The sequence below is a fragment of the Rattus norvegicus genome, chromosome 3 (genome assembly GCF_021556685.1).
Source record: "Rattus norvegicus strain SHRSP/BbbUtx chromosome 3, alternate assembly SHRSP_T2T, whole genome shotgun sequence".
In the NCBI taxonomy this organism is placed as follows: Eukaryota; Metazoa; Chordata; class Mammalia; order Rodentia; family Muridae; genus Rattus; species Rattus norvegicus.
Window position 1 is genome coordinate 163,933,259 of NC_141536.1, and position 19,255 is coordinate 163,952,513.

At 39.9% G+C, this 19,255-nt stretch overlaps 1 pseudogene; it reads right to left on the bottom strand.

Annotated features, from left to right (window-relative positions):
- Positions 1-18,588, bottom strand: part of LOC148006595 (uncharacterized) — a 30,291-nt pseudogene extending 11,703 nt beyond the window's left edge.
- Between the last annotated feature and the right edge of the window lie 667 nt (positions 18,589-19,255).

The window sequence follows — 19,255 nt, forward strand, 5'->3', positions numbered from 1 at the left end:
AAAGCACAAAGGGATACAACCCTGGATATAAAAAAACAAACAAACAAACAAAAAAAAAAACAAAGAAAGAGACAAGGAGCTGTAGATACAAGCATAAAACAGAAAACTAGAAAAAGAAGAGAGCATTTCAGGAGCAGAAGATTTCATAGAAATCATTGACACAACAGTGAAAGATAATGTAAAAGGGAAAAAGCTACTCCCCAAAATATACTGGAAATCCAGGACACAATGAGAAGATCAAACCTAAGAATAAAAGGTATAGAAGAGAGTAAAGAATCCCAGCTCAAAGAACCAGTAAATATCTTGAACAAAATCATAGAAGAAAACTTCACTAACCTAAAGAAAGAGATGCCCATAAACATAAAAGAAGCCTACAGAATTCTAAACAGTTTGGACTAGAAAAGAATCTCCTCCCGTTACATAATATTCAAAACACCAAATGCACAAAACAAAGAAAGAATATTAAAAGCAGTAAGGGAAACAGGTCAAGTAACCTATAAATGCAGACCTATCAGAATTACACCAGTCTTCTACCAGAGACTATGAAACCCAGAAGATCCTGGAAAGATGTCATACAGACAATAACAGAACACAAGTGACAGTCCAGGTTACTGTACCCAGCAAAACTCTCAATTAACATGGATGGAGAAACCAAGATATTCCCTGAGAAAATCAAATTCACACAATATCTTTTTACAAATTGAGCCATACAAAGGATAATAAATGGTAAAGCCCAACATAAAGGAGGCAGGCTACACCCTAGAAAAAGCAAGAAAGTAATTGTCTTGCAACAGAAAAAAGAGAAGACAAGTACACGGTTATAATCTCACATCCAAATATGAATATATCAGGAAGCAACAATCACTATTCCTTAGTATCTCTCAACATCAATGGACTCAATTCCCCAATAAAAAGACACACTAAGAAACTGGATATGTAATGAGGATCCAGCACTTTGCTGCCTACAGGAAACACACCTGAGAAACAAAGACAGATACTACCTCAGTGTGAAAGACTGGAAAACAACTTTCCAAGGAAATGGTCTGAAGAAGCAAGCTGAAGTAGCCTTTCTAATATCGAATGAAATCAATTTTCAAGAAAAAGTCATCAAAAAAGATAAGGAAGCGCAAGGCCCCGGGTTTGGTACCTAGCTCCGAAAAAAAAAAATATCAAGTATTAAACAAAACCAGCTGTGCCTATGTTTTACAAAGTGAATAATAAATTCATTGAATTACCTATAGCGCTGAGATTCCTACAGGTCTCCAGCATAACACATTGGTAGAGACTCTTCTGAGAACGATCCAGCAATGCCCAATCTTCCTGAGTGAAGTTCACATGCACATCATCATAAATCAGTACATCCTAAAAGATACAATACATGTGTACATGATACAGCATGATATCGCCTTCCAGTTTCCATTTGGTCTGCATCTGCTTCCAGAGCTGAGGTTGTCCTATTGCTCTCTAGACCAAAAACCTTACCACATTGAGATTTTCAATTTTCAAGCAAAAATCATCAAAAAAGATAAGGAAGGACACTTCATATTCACCAAAGAAAAAATCCACCATGATGAACTCTCAATCCTAAATATCTATGCTCCAAATACAAGGGGATCTATATACATAAAAGAAACCTTACCAAAGCTCAAAGCATAACTTGCACTTCACACAAGAATATTAGGAGATTTCAACATCCCACTCTCACCAATGGATAGATCATGGAAAAAGAAATTAAACAGAGACATAGTAGACTAAAAGAAGTCATGAACCAAATTGACTTAAACAGACATTTATACAACATTCTATCCTAAACAAAAAGATATACCTCCTTCTCACCACCTCATGCTACTTTCTCCAAAACTGACTGTATAATCGGGCACAAAACAGGCCTCAACAAATACAGAAAGGTAGAAATAATCCCAAATGTTCTATTAGAACACCATGTCTGAAGCTGGTCTTCAATAATAACAGGGAAAGAACTCCCACATATGCAGGGAAGTTGAACAAGGCTCTACTGAAAGATAACCTGGTCAAGGAAGAAATAAAGAAAGAAATTATAGATTTCTTAGAATTTAATGAAAATGAAGGTACAACATACCCAAACTCATACACAGGACACAATGAAAGCTGTGCTAAGAGAAAAACTCATAGCTCTGAGTGCCTGCAGAAAGAGAGAGGAGAGAGCATATGTCAGCAGCTTGACAGCACATCGAAAAGCTCTAGAAGAAAAAGAAGCAAATACACCCAGGAGGAGTAGAAGGCAGGAAATAATCAAACTCAGAGCTGAAATCAACCAAGTAGAAACAAAAAGGATTATACAAAGAAGCAACAGAACCAAAACCTGGTTCTTTGAGCAAATCAACAAGATAGATAAACCCATAGCAAGACTAACCAGAGAAGACAGAGAGTGTGTCCAAATTCACAAAATCAGAAACGAAAAGGGAGACATAACAACAGAATCAGAGAAAATTCAAAAAATCATCAGATCCTACTACAAAAGCCTATATTCAACAAAACTGGAAAATCTGGACAATTTCCTAGACAGATATGAGGAAACGAAGTTAAGTCAGGAACTGATAAACCATTTAAACAACCCCATAACCTGTCAAGTATTAGAAGCAGTCATTAGGGCTGGGGATTTAGCTCAGTGGTAGAGCGCTTACCTAGGAAGCGCAAGGCCCTGGGTTCGGTCCCCAGCTCCGAAAAAAAGAACCAAAAAAAAAAAAAAAAAAAAGAAGAGGATTCTAGAAGCAGTCATTAAAGTCTCCCAATGAAAAAAAGCCCAGGTCCAGATGTGTTCAGTGGAGAATTCTATCAGACCTTCCTAGAAGACATCATACCAATAATATCCAAAGTACTCCACAACATTGAAATAGACGAAGTGCTACCCAATTCCTTCTATGAAAGCACAATTACTCTTATACCTAAACCACACAAAGACCAAAAGGAAAGAGAAATTCAGACCGATTTCTGTTATGAATATTGACGCAAAAATACTCAATGAAATTCTGGCAAACCGAACCCAAGAGCACATGAAAACACTCATCCATCATAATAAAGAAGGCTTAATGCCAGATATGCAGGTACGGTGTAATATACGGAAACCTATCAACGTAGTCCACTATATAAACAAACTGTAAGATAAAAACTATATGATCGTTTTATCAGACGCTGAGAAAGCAGTTGACAAAATTCCACACCCCTTCATGATAAAAGTCAGGAAAGAACAGGAATTTTGGGCCCATATAGAAACATAGTAAAACTATATAAAGCAAACCGGTAGCTACCATTAAACTAAAAGGAGAGAAACTTGAAGCAATACCACTAAAATTAGGGACTAGACAAGGCTGCCCACTCTGTTCCTACTTATTCAGTATGGTTCTCGAAATCCTAGACAGAGTATTCAGACAGCGAAAGGAGATCAATGTGATACAGATTGGAAAGGAAGAAGTCAAAATATCACTATTTGCAGATGATATGATAGTATATTTAAGTGATCCCAAAAGTTCCACCAGCGAACTACTAAAACTGATAAACACCTTCAGCAAAATGGCTGGGTACAAAATTTACTCAAATACATCCGAAGCCTTCCTCTACAGAAAAGAGAAACAAGTCGAGAAAGAAATTAGGGAAAAGACACCTTTCATAATAGTCCCAAATAATATAAAATGCTGCGGTGTGACTTTAACCAAGCAGGTGAAAGATCTGTATGATAAGAACTTCAAGCCTCTAAAGAAATTGAAGAAGATCTCAGAAGATGGAAAGATCTCCCATGCTCATGGATTGGCAGGATTAATATAGTAAAAATGGCCGATTTACCAAAAGCGATCTACAGATTCAGTGCAATTCCCATCAAAATTCCAATCCAATTCTTCAGAGGGTTAAAAAGAACAATTTGTAAATTCATCTAGAATAAGAAAAAACCCAGGACACCTAAAACTATCCTCAACAATAAAAGGAATTCTGGGGGAATCACTATCCCTGAACTCAAGCAGTATTACAGATCAGTAGTGATAAAAACTGTATGGGATTGATAAAGAGACAGGCAGATAGACCAGAAGAATATAATTGAAGATACAGAAATGACCCCACACACCTATGGTTACTTGATGTTTGATAAGGGAGGCAAAACAATCCAATAGAAAAAAAGATAGCGCCACACCCGCGGATCCCGGCCCGCAGCAGCTCTCTGCTCCCAAACCCGTGGGAGAGAGACCTCACAGCCTGGTCAGGTGGGCACTCCTGAGGCTGCAGAGCGGAGGAGACCACCAACACTGCCCACCCCTGCCCACATCCCTGGCCCAAGAGGAAACTGTATAGGGCCTCTGGGTTCCCGTAGGGGAGGGCCAAGGAGCTGCAGGACCCCTGCGCCTGAGACACCGCCAGAACCTGAAGGAAACAGACCGGATGGGCAGTTCTCTGCACCCAAATCCCGGGGGAGGGAGAGCTAGACCTTCAGAGAGGCAGACATGCCTGGGAGGCCAGAGGAGACTGCACTCTGCGCACGTCCAGACACTGGAGGAAAACACCAGACGCCATCTGGAGCCCTGGTGCGCAGAGGCTCCCGGAGAGAGCGGCGCAGATGTTCCTGGTTGCTGCCGCCGCGGAGAGGACTTGGGCAGTGCACCGCGGGCGGACTTGAGCCTTGGAACCACAGGTGGGACCAGCTTTTCCCCTGCAGGAGGCCTGCCTGGTGAACTCGGGACACACAGAGGCAAAATTCCTCTAGGACCGGGCACTTCCTGTGTTTACCGGAAGTCCCACAACCGCGGATCCCGGCCCGCAGCAGCTCTCTGCTCCCAAACCCGTGGGAGAGAGGCCTCACCGCCTGGTTGGGTGGGCACTCCTGAGGCTGCAGAGCGGAGGAGACCACCAACACTGCCCACCCCTGCCCACATCCCTGGCACAAGAGGAAACTGTATAAGGCCTCTGGGTTTCCGTAGGAGAGGGCCCAGGAGCGGCAGGACCCCTGTGCCTGAGACACCGCCGGAACCTGAAGGAAACAGACCGGATAAACAGTTCTCTGCACCCAAATCCCGTGGGAGGGAGAGCTAAACCTTCAGAGAGGCAGACACGCCTGGGATACCAGAGGAGACTGCACTCTGCGCACATCCAGACGCCAGAGGAAAACACCAAACGCCATCTGGAACCCTGGTGCACAGAGGCTCCCGGAAAGAGCGGCGCACATCTTCCCGGTTGATGCTGCCGCGGAGAGGACTTAGGCTGTACCCCACGAGCAAACTTGAGCCTCCGGACCACAGTTAGGACCAACTTTTCTGCTGCAAGTGACCTGCCTGGTGAACTCCAGACACAGGCCCAGAGGAACAGCTGAAGACCTGTAGATAGGAAAAACTACATGCCCGAAAGCAGAACACTCTGTCCCCATAACTGGCTGAAAGAAAACAGGAAAACAGGTCTACAGCATCTCTGACACACAGGCTTATAGGACAGTCTAACCACTGTCAGAAATAGCAGAACAAAGTAACACTAGAGATAATCTGATGGTGAGAGGCAAGCCCAGGAACCCAAGAAACAGAAACCAAGACTACATGGCATCATCTGAGCCCAATTCTCCCACCAAAATAAACATGGAATATCCAAACACACCAGAAAAGCAAGATCTAGTTTCAAAATCATATTTGATCATGATGCAGGAGGACTTCAAGAAAGACGTGAAGAACTCCCTTAGAGAACAAGTAGAAGCCTACAGAGAGGAATCGCAAAAATGCCTGAAAGAATTCCAGGAAAACATAAATAAACAAGTAGAAACCCATAGAGAGGAGACACAAAAATCCCTGAAAGAATTCCAGGAAAACACAATCAAACAGTTGAAGGAATTAAAAATGGAAATAGAAGCAATCAAGGAAGAACACATGGAAACAACCCTGGATATAGAAAATCAAAAGAAGAGACAAGGAGCTGTAGATACAAGCTTCACCAACAGAATACAAGAGATGGAAGAGAGAATCTCGGGAGCAGAAGATTCCATAGAAATCATTGACTCAACTGTCAAAGATAATGTAAAGCAGAAAAAGCTACTGGTCCAAAACATACAAGAAATCCAGGACTCAATGAGAAGATCAAACCTAAGGATAATAGGTATAGAAGAGAGTGAAGACTCCCAGCTCAAAGGACCAGTAAATATCTTCAACAAAATCATAGAAGAAAACTTCCCTAACCTAAAAAAGAGATACCCATAGGCATACAAGAAGCCTACAGAACTCCAAATAGATTGGACCAGAAAAGAAACACCTCCCGTCACATAATAGTCAAAACACCAAACGCACAAAATAAAGAAAGAATATTAAAAGCAGTAAGGGAAAAAGGTCAAGTAACATATAAAGGCAGACCTACCAGAATCACACCAGACATTTCACCAGAAACTATGAAGGCCAGAAGATCCTGGACAGATGTCATACAGACCCTAAGAGAACACATATGCCAGCCCAGGTTACTGTATCCTGCAAAACTCTCAATTAACATAGATGGAGAAACCAAGATATTCCATGACAAAACCAAATTTACACAATATCTTTCTACAAATCCAGCACTACAAAGGATAATAAATGGTAAAGCCCAACATAAGGAGGCAAGCTATACCCTAGAAGAAGAAAGAAACTAATCGTCTTGGCAACAAAACAAAGAGAAGAAAAGCACACAAACATAACCTCACATCCAAATATGAATATAACAGGAAGCAATAATCACTATTCCTTAATATCTCTCAACATCAATGGCCTCAACTCCCCAATAAAAAGACATAGATTAACAAACTGGATATGCAACGAGGACCCTGCATTCTGCTGGCTACAGGAAACACACCTCAGAGACCAAGACAGACACTACCTCAGAGTGAAAGGCTGGAAAACAACTTTCCAAGCAAATGGTCAGAAGAAGCAAGCTGGAGTAGCCATTCTAATATCAAATAAAATCAATTTTCAATTAAAAGTCATCAAAAAAGATAAGGAAGTACACTTCATATTCATCAAAGGAAAAATCCACCAAGATGAACTCTCAATCCTAAATATCTATGCCCCAAATACAAGGGCACCTACATACGGAAAAGAAACCTTACTAAAGCTCAAAACACACATTGCACCTCACACAATAATAGTGGGAGATTTCAACACCCCACTCTCATCAATGGACAGATCATGGAAACAGACATTAAACAGAGACGTAGACAGACTAAGAGAAGTCATGAGCCAAATGGACTTAACGGATATTTATAGAACATTCTATCCTAAAGCAAAAGGATATACCTTCTTCTCAGCTCCTCATGGTACTTTCTACAAAATTGACCATATAGTTGGTCAAAAAACGGGCCTCAACAGGTACAGAAAGATAGAAATAATCCCATGCGTGCTATCAGACCACCACGGCCTAAAACTGGTCGTCAATAACAATAAGGGAAGAATGCCCACATTTACATGGAAATTGAACAATGCTCTACTCAATGATAACCAAGTCAAAGAAGAAATAAAGAAAGAAATTAAAAACTTTTTAGAATTGAATGAAAATGAAGGTACAACATACCCAAACTTATGGGACACAATGAAAGCTGTGCTAAGAGGAAAAATCATAGCGCTGTGTGCCTGCAGAAAGAAACAGGAAAGAGCATATGTCAGCAGCTTGACAGCACACCTAAAAGCTCTAGAGCAAAAAGAAGCAAATACACCCAGGAGGAGTAGAAGGCAGGAAATACTCAAACGCAGAGCTGAAATCAACCAACTAGAAACAAAAAGGACCATAGAAAGAATCAACAGAACCAAAAGTTGGTTCTTTGAGAAAATCTACAAGATAGATAATCCCTTAGCCAGACTAACGAGAGGACACAGAGAGTGTGTCCAAATTAACAAAATCAGAAATGAAAAGGGAGACATAACTACAGATTGAGAGGAAATTCAAAAAATTATCAGATCTTACTATAAAAGCCTATATTCAACAAATCTTGAAAATCTACAAGAAATGGAAAATTTCCTAGACACATACCAGGTACCGAAGTTAAATCAGGAACAGATAAACCAGTTAAACAACCCCATAACTCCTAAGGAAATAGAAGCAGTCATTAAAGGTCTCCCAACCAAAAAGAGCCCAGGTCCAGACGGGTTTAGTGCAGAATTCTATCAAACCTTCATAGAAGACCTGGTACCAATATTATCCAAACTATTCCACAAAATTGAAACAGATGGATCACTGCCGAATTCCTTCTATGAAGCCACAATTACTCTTATACCTAAACCACACTAAGACCCAACAAAGAAAGAGAACTTCAGACCAATTTCCCTTATGAATATCGACGCAAAAATACTCAATAAAATTCTGGCAAACCGAATCCAAGAGCACATCAAAACAATCATCCACCATGATCAAGTAGGCTTCATCCCAGGCATGCAGGGATGGTTTAATATACGGAAAACCATCAACGTGATCCATTATATAAACAAACTGAAAGAACAGAACCACATGATCATTTCATTAGATGCCGAGAAAGCATTTGACAAAATTCAACACTCCTTCATGATAAAAGTCCTGGAAAGAATAGGAATTCAAGGCCCATACCTAAACATAGTAAAAGCCATATACAGCAAACCAGTTGCTAACATTAAACTAAATGGAGAGAAACTTGAAGCAATCCCACTAAAATCAGGGACTAGACAAGGCTGCCCACTCTCTCCCTACTTATTCAACATAGTTCTTGAAGTTCTAGCCAGAGCAATCAGACAACAAAAGGAGGTCAAGGGGATACAGATCGGAAAAGAAGAAGTCAAAATATCACTATTTGCAGATGATATGATAGTTTATTTAAGTGATCCCAAAAGTTCCACTACTAAAGCTGATAAACAACTTTAGCAAAGTGGCTGGGTATAAAATTAACGCAAATAAATCAGTAGCCTTCCTCTACACAAAAGAGAAACAAGCCGAGAAAGAAATTAGGGAAACGACACCCTTCATAATAGACCCAAACAATATAAAGTACCTCAGTGTGACTTTAACCAAGCAAGTAAAAGATCTGTACAATAAGAACTTCAAGACACTGAAGAAGGAAATTGAAGAAGACCTCAGAAGATGGAAAGATCTCCCATGCTCATGGATTGGCAGGATTAATATAGTAAAAATGGCCATCTTACCAAAAGCAATCTACAGATTCAATGCAATCCCCATCAAAATACCAATCCAATTCTTCAAAGAGTTAGACAGAACAATTTGCAAATTCATCTGGAATAACAAAAAACCCAGGATAGCTAAAGCTATCCTCAACAATAAAAGGACTTCAAGGGGGAATCACTATCCCTGAACTCAAGCAGTATTACAGAGCAATAGTGATAAAAACTGCATGGTATTGGTACAGAGACAGACAGATAGACCAATGGAATAGAATTGAAGACCCAGAAATGAACCCACATACCTATGGTCACTTGATTTTTGACAAAGGAGCCAAAACCATCCAATGGAAAAAGATAGCATTTTCAGCAAATGGTGCTGGTTCAACTGGAGGTCAACATGTAGAAGAATGCAGATCAATCCATGCTTATCACCCTGTACAAAGCTTAAGTCCAAGTGGATCAAGGACCTCCACATCAAACCAGATACACTCAAACTAATAGAAGAAAAACTAGGGAAGCATCTGGAACACATGGGCACTGGAAAAAATTTCCTGAACAAAACACCAATGGCTTATGCTCTAAGATCAAGAATCGTCAAATGGGATCTCATAAAACTGCAAAGCTTCTGTAATGCAAAGGACACTGTGGTTAGGACAAATTGGCAACCAACAGATTGGGAAATGATCTTTACCAATCCTACAACAGATAGAGGCCTTATATCCAAAATATACAAAGAAGTCAAGAAGTTAGACCCCAGGGAGACAAATAACCCTATTAAAAACTGGGGTTCAGAGGTAAACAAAGAATTCACAGCTGAGGAATGCCGAATGGCTGAGAAACACCTAAAGAAATGTTCAACATCTTTAGTCATAAGGGAAATGCAAATCAAAACAACCCTGAGATTTCACCTCACACCAGTGAGAATGGCTAAGACCAAAAACTCAGGTGACAGCAGATGCTGGCAAGGATGCGGATAAAGAGGAACACTCCTCCATTGTTGGTGGGATTGCAGACTGGTACAACCATTCTGGAAATCAGTCTGGAGGTTCCTCAGAAAGTTGGACATTGAACTGCCTGAGGATCCAGCTATACCTCTCTTGGTCATATACCCAAAAGATGCCCCAACATATAAAAAAGACACGTGCTCCACTATGTTCATCGCAGCCTTACTCATAATAGCCAGAAGCTGGAAAGAACCCAGATGCCCTTCAACAGAGGAATGGATACAGAAAATGTGGTACATCTACACAATGGAATATTACTCAGCTATCAAAAACAACGGCTTTATGTAATTCGTAGGCAAATGGTTGGAACTGGAAAATATCATCCCGAGTGAGCTAACCCAATCACAGAAAGACATACATGGTATGCACTCACTGATAAGTGGCTATTATCCCAAATGCTTGAATTACCCTAGATGCCTAGAACAAATGAAACTCAAGACGTAGGATCAAAATATGAATGCTTCACTCCTTCTCTAAAAGGGGAACAAGAATACACTTGGCAGGGAAGTGAGAGGCAAAGATTAAAACAGAGACTGAAGGAACTCCCATTCAGAGCCTGCCCCACATGTGGCCCATGCATATACAGCCATCCAATTAGACAAGATGGATGAAGCAAAGAAGTGCAGACCGACAGGAGCCGGATGTAGATCGCTCCTGAGAGACACAGCCAGAATACAGCAAATACAGAGGCGAATGCCAGCAGCAAACCACTGAACTCAGAATAGGACCCCCGTTGAAGGAATCAGAGAAAGAACTGGAAGAGCTTGAAGGGGCTCGAGACCCCATATGTACAACAATGCCAAGCAACCAGAGCTTCCAGGGACTAAGCCACTACCTAAAGACTATACATGGACTGACCCGGGACTCTGACCTCATAGGTAGCAATGAATATCCTAGTAAGAGCACCAGTGGAAGGTGAAGCCCTGGGTCCTGCTAAGACTGAACCCCCAGTGAACTAGACTGGTGGGGGGAGGGCGGCAATAGGGGGAGGGTTGGGAGGGGAACACCCATAAGGAAGGGGAGGGGGGAGGGGGATGTTTGCCCGGAAACCAAAGAATTATTATTAAGTATTAAATAAATTAAAAAAAAAAACCGCAAACCTTTCAGTGGGACATACACAGCTTTCATGTAAGAAACAGAGGCAGACTCCTGCAGCAACCGACTCTAGTCATTCATACATGAATTAAATCACGGGCAAATGTATTTGTAAGTCAATGTCTATGTGAATAAAATTTTACCTTTAACAAAAAAAAAGAAAAGAAAAAAAGATAGCCTTTTCAGCACACGGTCCTTGTTTAACTGGAGGTCAGCCTGTAGAAGAATGCAGATTGATCCATTCTTCTCACCCTCTTGAAAACATAAGTCCAAGTGGATCAAGGACCTCCACATCAAACCAGATACACTCAAACTAACAGAGATAAAAGTGGGGAAGAGCCTCTAACACGTGGGCACCGGAGAAAATTTCCTGAACAAAACACCAATGGCTTATGCTCTAAGATCAAGAATCGACAAATGGGATCGCATAAAACTGTAAAACTTCTCTAAGGCAAAAAACACTGCTGTTAGGACAAAACAGCAATCAACAGATTGGGAAAAGATCTTTACCAATCCTACAACAGATAGAGGCCTTATATCCAAAACATACAAAGAACTCAAGAAGTTAAACTGCAGGGAGACAAATAACCCTATTAAAAATGGGGTTCAGAGCTAAACAAAGAATTCACAGTTGAGGAATGCTGAATGGCTGAGAAGCACCTAAAGAAATGTTGAACATCTCTAGTCATAAGAGAAATGCCAATCAAAACAACCTTAAGATTCCACCTTGAACCTGTCAAAATGGCTAAGATGAAAAACTCCAGAGACAGCAGATGTTGGCGAGTATGTGGAGAAAGAGGAACACTCCTCCATTGATGGTGGGATTGAAGACTGGTACAACCACTCTGGAAATCAGTCTGGAGGTTCCTCAGAAAATTGGACACTGCACTACCTGAGGAACCAGCTATACCTTTCTTGGGCATATACCCAAAAATGCCCCAACATATAACAAAGAAACATGCTCCACTATGTTCATAGCAACCTTATTTATAATAGTCAGAATCTGGAAAGGACCCAGATGCCCTTGAAGAGAGGAATGGATACAGAAAATGTGGTACATCTACACAATAGAATATTACTCCGCTCTCAAAAACAATGACTTTATGAGATTCATAGGCAAATGGATGGCACTGGAAAATATCACCGTGAGTGAGGTAACCCAATCACAGAAAAACACACATGGTATGCACTCATTGATAAGTGGTTACTAGCCCATAGTCTCGAACTACCATAGATCCATAGAACACATGAAAATCAGAAGGATGATCAAAATGCATTTGCTTCAGGATTATCTGTGAAAGCCTAGAATAAACATGAACTTGAAACTTGTTGAGACAGGAAGCAGGAAAGAAACAAGAGCCACACCAAGGAAGGGGTCAGAATGATAATGATAAAAGAGAAAGATCAGTTACCAAATGCTTGGATTACATAAGGAATTGAAGCTGGGAGATTGGCATCCTAACCCTTGGGGTAGAGGAGGAGGTATGTCAGCAATATTCTGTGACTGTTAGGGAGTGAGTTATGATTAGAGAATCAGAAGGTCAGTTTAGCATTGATTTGATAAATAGGGCTCCCATGCCATTGGTCCCAGGGATTCAGACTTAACACTACTGAAAAGGAGAAGAACGAAATGAATTAATTATATTCTCAAATACTATTTGTCAAATTCAAAACACACTGGATGGTCCGATATTTTCCAAAGACTGATGTGTGTACTAGAGCACACCAAGTATTATATCTTTTCTCTAACATTTTGTATTTTCAAAGAGGAATAATAACTTTCCTGGTTAGGCACAGCCACACTTTGTCTAGATCTTCTTTTTTTTGAACTAGTGGAAATACAGAAATTTGGTTCATACATATAAGTTCAGTTTCTCTTTTAAGTTCACCTTTGCTCCGATCTGGAAAACACTCCAAGATGACCAGTCTGGAAATTTACTGATTGTCTAAAATTACTTGCCTACTCATGGTTAATGAGAACAAGTTCCAAAGCAGAAATGCCTCGCCTTATGTATTCCTCCGGCTTTTTTTGGGCTGTGATTATTCCAGCTCCAAAGTTGTCAGAGAAGTAAATTCTTAACTACACAGGTTCCTTGTAATTTGTAGTTCTCGCATCCCTAACACAGAGAGGTTAGACAACACTCATTCATGTCTTCTTTTTCTCCTTAATGACAAGATAAACTTGAGTGAGAAAAGAGTTGAGGACATTGTTCTGACCACTGGTCAGTAGAGGCAGGATTAGGTGGTCAAATCAATCTTAACTGGATGACTTCAAGAAAGCCTGAGCTACAGAGATGTTGCTCGAAAAAGGAAGATATAAATTCTCTTTATAAGAAGAAATGAAATTCTTAATTCCTGGGAAACATTAGAGAATAGAACCAGTACTGGAATATAGCATGTGTGCATAAATAATGAAATTTATAAAGTAATAACCAAAATTGACATTAAGCAAAGATAAATACAAGTGACTTTGAAAAACAGCAGGTACTTCTTCATAGAAGGAATGGCATTAATAAGATAGTTTTTATCCTTGTCCCTATGTGAAATGTTAACTTCTGAGTTCCATATCATGACACACCAAGCTACAGAAGATGGCATCTTCTATAAAATTTGGGGATGATTTAATTTGGTAAACAAAGATTGCACATATCTCTATATTACGGGTCCTATAATAGGAATTTATCATCCACTGTCTCACGCTCATCTTCAAAAATTAAGGATCCACTAATCTACTTTTTTATTACATGTATTATTTAATATGTGATGTGAAATTAGAAATTTTTCACCCTGCCTGAATCAGGTACTTCTCCAGATTGGTGACTGCTACAGCAGACTCCCTTCAACTTTGGTTGTTGATCTAGCTATTGCCCGCCCTTTTTCATCTGACAGTTAAGAGAGTACACAATTCCCCTGGTTCTCATGTGAAGGTAGAAAAAATGGACAGTTCATTATATGAGTCAAAAAAGCAAGTATAAAACATCATTTTGCTTCATTCCTTTATCTCAAAAATTTAGGCATTTCCAGTAAAAGAATGCAAGGTCATCGCCCTGGGGAGCAACTGACCAAGATCAAGGCTACCTGAGTCTTAGGCTAGTCTAAGACTACATTGTCTGAGAATCATTTCAATACAGACCAGAAGATACAGCTCTCTCAGAGTTAATATATACCAGAAAGAAATCACTTCCCATACAATTAAAATATCAACAAGCAAAAGTCTTTTTAATGATACCATGGGCTCCGTTCTGTGTAATGCTAAAAGAGGAGCTAGCCAAAAAACAGTGTTTTGGATTCCACATATGCTGGGATGGATGATTTTCTATCCAGAAAAGGCCTCAGGTTGTTGAAATACAGTTTAAATAAGGATTACAAGTGCTACGTAGGCAGCTAGCAGATTTACACAGCAAAGATCCCCAGAATCATTTCTTAAGTGCATGAGAGTCCTGAAATAGTAGTTTCTTTTCCAGTGATGGGGTCCTGATTTGGAGGTCCAGAGGATGACAATGCTAGGAAAGGTAGAAGGTAGAATCTATAGCAGCTGTGGTGGGTAGATCATGCACAAGCTGTGTCTTTTATGAAGTGAGGTTCTGAAGAGTAGCGTGTTTTATACTATTTACAGGGGATAGGTAGAACAAAGTGGAAATTTCTATGAAGCCGTCAGTAACTCTCATAAAATGGTACAAACTCAGGAGAAGTCTAATAAAACAGTGCTGTACAAAGGGAACCGTAAGTATCCAAAAAACATTCCTATCTAAGTCCACATTTGACTTGGAACTGATAATGTATCCATATGGAAGACCAGGCCTCAATGTTGTTTGTGACACTCTAATCTCATCTTGAGCATTTTGTTAGGGTCCTGTTTTTGATACCATCATGGGCCTTATCGCTGAGTTTAAACAAGATTTGTCCCCTTTTTTATGGTTTGGAGACAAATATCTGGACAATCCTGCTAAACAAACATATATACTACTATCCTAATCTTAAACACGACTGCTTAGCATACTCCATGCCCATACAGAAGGAGAGGGGAAGGGGTTAGGTGGATGTTTCCCTGGAAACCAGTAAATGTAATAATAATTGAAATGTAAATAAGAAATACCCAACTGTAAGTAATAAAGACCCAAATGCTGGATCTAGAGGGAGTAAAAGACAACCATTATATATTTAATAATTTTACAACAACATAATTAGTTAAGGAAGAAAGAAAAAAAATTAAAGACTTTTAAGAGTTTAATGCAAATGAAGGGACAACATACCCAAACTCATGGGACACAATGAAAGCACACTTAACAGGAGAACTCAAAGTTCTGAGTTTCTCCAAAATCAAACTGGAGAGAGTACAGCAGCAGCTTGACAACACACTTGCAAGCTCTAGAATAAAATGGAACAACTATACACAAAGACAGCATGGCATACTGAAACTCAGTGCTGACAACAACCAAGTGGAAACAGAGAAAGAAACAAAAAAGAAAAACAAAAAGAAAAATCAAACAAAACAAATACGAAGCAACAACAACAACAACAACAACAGCAACAACAACAACAACAACAAAACAAACTCTATGTAGAATGAAAAAAACCAGAAGCTAGTTCTTTGAGAAAATGGCCAAGGTAGAAAAACCTTTGCCAAACTCAGGGGAGGGTACCTTGATTGTTTCGAAATTAACGAAATCAGAAATGAAAAGGGAGAAAAAACAACAGAAACAGAAAATACTAAATAATTATGAGATCCCATTCCAAACACCTATACTCAACAAAACTTGAACATCAGGAGAAAGTGGAAAATTTTCTACACAGATACTCTTGGACCCGAAGGAATACCACCGAAGATCCACAGGTAACCAAAGACCACCAGAGCCTAGATTCGATGCAATCAGCAAGAGGTTTATTAATTCTGGGGCATCGGGGTTCCTCAGCCTTCAAGCAGGAGAAGATGGCTAAGAACCGCATTCTACAGATATATGCTATATTTAAGGACAACAACCAAAAAAAAAAAAGCCACAGGAATGGGGAAGGGGCTATCAAGGCCCACAAGGATTTTTTTGGAGCTACAGTCAGGTTGTCCTTGGTTCCTGGGACAATGCTGTGGTTTTGGGTGGTGGAAAGTCTGTGCCATTCCTACCGGTCATGTGACTACCAAGAGGAGAGGATGTAACTAGGTAATAAAACCACAAATGAGTGGGGGAGGTATAACTGGTGGAATTTCCCGGCAGGGGAGCACACAAACACCCATCAAAGAGAACTCCAGATCAATTTCCCATAAGAATACCAATTACAAAATACTCAATAAATTTCTAGCAATCTAAATCCCAGAACACATCAAAATAATCACCCATCCCGATCAAGAAGGTTTCATCCAAGGAATGCAGGGATGGTAAAGTATATGTAACTCCATAAATGTAATTCATTGTATAAACAAACTCAAAGAAAAAAAACATGTTCATCTCATTATAAATTGTGATGGTTTGCATATGCTTGGCCCAGGGATTTGCACTATTAGCAGGGATGGCCTTGTTTGAGGTTGTGTGTCACTGTGTGATGGCCTTTGAGATCCTCCTCCTACCTACTCCTCAGATGATTAGTCTGTTCCTGGCTTTCTTTGGGTGAAGATGTAGAACTCAGATCATTCTGCACCATGCCCCCCTGGATGCTGCCATGCTCTCTTCTTGATAATGGATTAAACCTCTATACTTGTATGCCTGCCCCAATTAAATATTGTGCTGCAAAAACTTGCATTGACCATTGTGTGTGTTCATGGAAATAAAACCCTAAGTGAGAAAGAAACTGGTACCAGGGCCTGGGGTATTGCTGTGATAGGCCTGTTCATCCTTTTCTTTGAAAGAATGTGGACTTTGGGACTTTGGGTTTGGATAGCAATGGAATGCTTTAAATGGGACTTAATGTGTTATCTTATTAGGAATGGGGCAATCTTTGTTACTGAGAGTGATTTGTATTGTGCAGGCTTGGCCCAAGAGGGTTCAAAGGAGAACGATTTCAGTATGTGCTGTATAGACTGCTTATGCAGTATTTTGTTGCATAATGTCACTACTTTATGCCTTGTCTGAAGAGTCTGCTCAAGGCTAAGGTGAAAAGATTCAGATTAAATGTCTTGACAAAGAAGTCTCAGAAATACCCATCATAGACTTTGTTTTCAGGTTAAGTCTCATGTAGAGCACTTTAATGAAAAACGGGAAGTTGAGAGAGGAAAAGTACAAAATATATGATTTGAGTATTAATGTTATCCAGTGAAATGGAGCTGAATCCTCCCTTGAAGGTTAGTAAATTGAATTAAGGAAGAAATGATCTTTTGTCAAGGTTCCACCAAACTAAATTAGCTCCAGCCATTTAGAAAAATCTTTTAATCCCAGGAGACAGGAATACATGTCTCTAAAACCATAAACTTAGTATTCTGTAGACTACCCCATCCAAGCCACATTCTCTTTAAGTTTCATTTTTAAAAAATCCTACAAGTAGAAATGAAATGTTTAAATTTATTTCTAAGGCTCATTGCTATTGTTAAAATAAAATATAGTAACAATACCAACTTGGGAAACAAAATATAATTTGAGATCAGAATTCCTGGCTATATCTCATTATTGGATGATGTCACAGGGTCAGGAGCTTGATACGCGAGTACGCAGCTGTCCACTGACAAGAGCAGAGATTGCTTAGATTATGTGGGCTAATGAACAGTTCACTTTCTGAATTCTTCCACAACCAGGGTCCGTCCCTAGGAAATGGAAGCACTCACCTTAGTGAGTATATTCACCTCAAAAAACATAATTATGACAGTATCCCACACATATAGTCACATGCTAACCTCATTCAAATGATCCCTGCTTGAGACTTTCCTTCCTGTGATTCCAGATTGTGCCAAGTTAACAATTATAAGGATCCATCACATCCTCTTCATTTCTATGGTCGTTGAGACAAACTGAAAAGTAAGTCTTCTGGGCTTTGAACAGGCCAGAGCACTTGTGCATGGTTGGGTGATTATGACAAGATCCCATTCTATACAAAATGGTATGGTGACAGCCTTAGGGCAACCAACCAAAGAATTAGCAGGGAAGCCCATGATTCCACTTACAGAACAACTGAACACCAGGTGTCATATAGGTTTCCACACAGGTTGATCACACCCATATTCTCAAGACATGCAAGTTGAAACATCCAGACTTCATTAGAGAGATGAAGAAGTAAGGAATGCATGATTTATACAGAGAACAGAGTATCAGTCAACACATCTGCCATAATATGGATGAACATTCAAGTCCCTTAGTAGTTTTTCTATTGTTCTGATAAAATACCATAACAAAGGAAACACATAGAAAAGCTCACTGAGGACTTACAGTTTCATAGTAAGTACAGTAAGATTTTGCAGCCATTTTTGCAAGGCATTTATTCTTATTGTGAGCTCCAAGTTTGTGAATTTGAAAAACCTGTTGCTTGGTGAGCCATTGCTCAGCTCTAAGGCATAACATTGAAACTGAGATATTTCTATAAACAGGATTAAATGAACTTAACCATAAATCAAAATTAATACAATGTGACAATTGAGAGTGAATGAACACAGGATGTGGAAAGGGAGGCAATGAGCTAAGGAGTATTTAAGGTAGCTTGGAGAAAGAGAAAGACCCTTTATTTTTGGGTAGTCAGTTTAGGAATAAGGTCAGCTGGGTTCTCACTTTGCCTTTGGATCTAGAAGACTTTCACCAAAACATTGGCCTCCTGAGTCTTCAGTGGTAAAACTGAATGTTTGGAATATCACACACACACACACACACACACACACACACACACAAAAGAATGTATCATCATGGCACTGAAAGTGGCAATCAGCAAGTGTCATCATGTTGCCACAATAGGTAAGACATTACACCTTGAATCCTGATCCACAAGGATGAGGCAGAAAAGAGACACTCAGTATTGCTTGGGCTTTAGACACGTCAAAGTCTGCCTGTTCCTTCCCTGGGAAACACAAGTCCGTTAGTAAGTCCTACCAACTAATCTTTTCCCGAATTGTCCCACCAACCAGGGACAGAATATGCAAAC